We start from the raw sequence: 3,858 nt of genomic DNA on the forward strand, positions 1-3,858 counted from the left end.
ACGAGTTCGTATAGTCAAAGAATTTTACATAGTCAGTAGAGTTAGGTGAGAGATAAACAGCACATATGTATTTAGTAATAGAATGACAATGAAGTCTTAGGTGGTGGAAAATTCAGAAGAGTCAAGCCAGAAGGGGAGTCCTCCCTGGGGGAATTTGTGGTCCCCCCCCCCAGGCGAGGACTCCGAGGCAAGCTCGCCCTTCTAGTTAATCAGGTGTGTGTTCTTGGTAATTAATTGTCAGGTAATTCCAGTGTTGCCTAATATGTTGTTGATTGTTTTGTTTGCAAGTTGGTTTTGTTTTCTGCGTAGTGCGTCATTTTTTTTCTTCGAGAAGGAAAGAAAATTGATTAGTTTAACGAGGTTGGTTTTACCTGTTATTGATAAGGAATTTGATGTGTTTTCGTCTTTTTCTTGCTGTTCTTGTTCTTGCTGCGTGTTATTCTCTTCCTTCTTCTTCGTAGTATTACTGTTATTGTTGTTATTATTATTATTATTATTATTATTATTATTATTATTATTATTATTATTATTATTATTATTATTATTATTATTATTATTATTATTGTTATCATTATTATTATTATTATTATTATTATTATTATTATTATTATTATTATTATTATTATTATTATTATTATTATTATTATTATCGTTGTTATTATTATTATTATTATTATTATTATTGTTGTTGTTGTTGTTGTTGTTGTTGTTGTTGTTGTTGTTGTTGTTGTTATTAGTATCATCACTGGAATACAAACCCATCCCTGAATAGCCACAAATCTGAATGTGCTTTTATATCAAATTCTATACTACATCAAACTGTATCATTTATATCAAATTATAATTATCAAATGTACTTTTATTTATTTTGATTAAGTTTGGCCTATATACAGCGCCGGCGGGTTATATTTATGTTGGTGGTGGTCGGCCCTAGCTCGTTAGTGGCGCAGGCAAGTGTTTATAGCGGCGCCGTCTTGGTTTTCTCATCATCTCTACTATTATTTTCTCTTATTTTATTTTCATTGTTATCTATACGTAGTTGTTTTGTCTGTCATTTTTTTTCTCCTTATTTTCGCTTTCCGATATTCTTTTTTTATTTTTTATTATACGTCTTAATCCTCCTTTTAGTTTTTTTCTTCTCATTTATTGTCTATCATTCTCACTTCTTATCTCCTTTTCTTTTGTTCTTCGTTTTCTTTTATTCCTTATTCGTTTTCCTATATTCCTCTTTTTATTAATTTATTTATCTACGTCCCCCCCCCCCCCCCCAGAGCTCTATACTTGGTCCTCTTTAAAGTTTCGCCAAAGTCCAGGATGAAAGTTGGTCTTCATGGGAGTAGTCTTCGGGCACTCGGCGATAGGTGTGGCGATGGGTAGGCGGTGGCTGAGTGGTAGCGTGCTGGGCCCACATTCACCACGTGATGGACGACGCGAGTTCGAATCCCCACGCTACCACCTCGGATTTTTCAGTCACCGCCGAGTGGCTTAAAACTACCCACATGATGTCCTGAAGACCACCCATCAACCCGGACTCTAGAGGAAACCGTCCAAGTGAATCAAGAACGAGTTCCGGGGGGCAGCATGAGTCACGAGAAGATGGCGCCACTATAAACACTTGCCTGCGCCATGACGGGCTGGGGCCGAATACCATCCAGGGCCCTCAAGCAAGCCTACCGGCGCAATAGGCGGAGACGTAAAAAAAAAAAGAAAAAAAAAAGAAAACCCGAATATTCTCATCTTGTAGCGGTGGACGGGAATCGAACCCCGGGCCATCCATTGCACCACGCCGCACGCTGACCACTCCGCCACCGCCTTCCTAACATCAGTATAACTTCCCTCCTTGATCTTGAACCTGCTTGCCGAGTTAAAATGAAGTCGTAGTTATCAATGGCGAAACTGTTTTTTTTTTTTTTTTATATTTGGCAACCGTCAGTGACTTCCAGAATTCGTGTTGCTGAAAATAAGGAAAAAAGAAAAGAAAATAGACGAATAAGAACATAATGGAGTAAACGGTGCATAGAGAGTTAAAGAAAGAGTTAGAAAATAGAAAATAAAAACCGACAATACAGAAACTTAGCGTAGAAACAGGGAGAAAAACAAAAAGATAAAGAAGGTAAGATGTTGAAATATAATCAAAGAATAAGAAAAAGACGAAAAACAGAGAAACAGAGAAAAACAGAGAGATAAAGATGGAAAGATGTTGAAGTAATACACAAAAGAAGAAGAAAAAGACGAAAAACAGAGAAAAACAGGAAGATAAAGAGGGGAAGATGTTGAAATATACACCAAAGAAGAAGAAAAAGACGAAAAACAAAGAAACAGAGAGAAAAACAAAGAGATAAAAAGGATAAGATGTTGAAATATTTATACACCAAAGAAGAAGAAAAAGACGAAAAAGACGAAAATTAAATAAGAAAAAAAAATAGACGAGACAAAATCAAGAGTTAGACAAAAAAAACAACAACTATACAGAAACTTAAAAAACACGAATTAAAAACAAAAGAAATAATACTATGAATGAAATAAACGAGAGAAGATGAAAAATAAAGAAAATAGACAAAAATAAGAAACAAAAGGAACATACAAGACAAATTAGGTTAGTTAGAGAAAGAATTAAGACGATACAGAAACATAAAAAAAACAGGAAATAAAAGCAAAAAATAAAAGGAAAACTGAAAAAATAATGAACTAGAGAAAAAGAAAAGGAATTAGACACAAAAAAAAAACAGAGAAATGGGAGATAAGAAGTGAGAGTGATAAACGAGAAATAACAGAAAATAACGAAGATAATAAAATAAACAAATAAAAAAGAGGAATATAGGAAAACGAATAAGAGAAATAGAAGAAAAACGACGAAGAACAGAAATAAGAACCAGAAGAATAGGAGAGAATGAATGGAAGAAAATAAACGAGAAATAACATTGGAAATAACGTAGGAAATGAAATAAACTAATAAAAAGAGGAATATAGGAACACGAATAAGGAAAAGAAAAAAATCGAAGAACAGAAATAAGAACCAGAGGAATGGGAGATAAGGAATGGAAGAAAATAGCGAAAAATAACAGAAAATAACGTAGGAAATGAAATAAACTAATAAAAAGAGGAATATAGGAAAACGAATGAGGAATAAAAGAAAACGAACAGACTGAAAGAATAAGGGATAAGTGAGAATGATTAACAATAAATGAAAAGAAAAAAACTAAAATAAATGAAAAGAAAAAAAACTAAAAGAAGGATTAAGACGTATAATTAAAGTAAAAAAGAACAAAGGAAAGCGAAAATAAGGGAAAAAACGAGACAAAACAATTACATGTAGATAACAATGAAAAAAAAGAGAAAACAATAGAAGAGCAAATGAGAAAAGTAGACGAAAATAAGAAATAAGAGAAACAAACAATACATTTTTAGGTTAGAGAATAAAGGCGATAAAGAAACTCCGAGACAATAATTGAAGATAAGAGGCGTGAGAAGAAAATAAACCCAAAAATAAGATAAAAAAAACGTAGATATTATTACGTGGACGAATGGACCCTGGTAGCGCCACCTCCTGCCGTGTGAACGGAACACCTGTCTCTCTGAATTACCTGTCACCCGACACTCCGGTAGCTCATTTGGTTTGAGCGCCGCTTTTTTTTATTTACCTATTTATTATTTTTTTTACAGCTAAAGAAACAGCTCAAGGGCAACAAAAAATGATGCAAACAAACAAACAAACAAACAAAAAACAAACAAGCCCGCTAATCGCTGTTCCCACACAGACAAAAGTTATGAGCTGCAAGGCTTCACGGCCAAACAGGCGGCGGTTCGAGCCCCGCTCAGGCCGGATTCTTTCCGTTGACTAGGAGTGGTTACTGTCCT

This window comes from Eriocheir sinensis, chromosome 60 (genome assembly GCF_024679095.1).
Source record: "Eriocheir sinensis breed Jianghai 21 chromosome 60, ASM2467909v1, whole genome shotgun sequence".
Classification (NCBI taxonomy): domain Eukaryota; kingdom Metazoa; phylum Arthropoda; class Malacostraca; order Decapoda; family Varunidae; genus Eriocheir; species Eriocheir sinensis.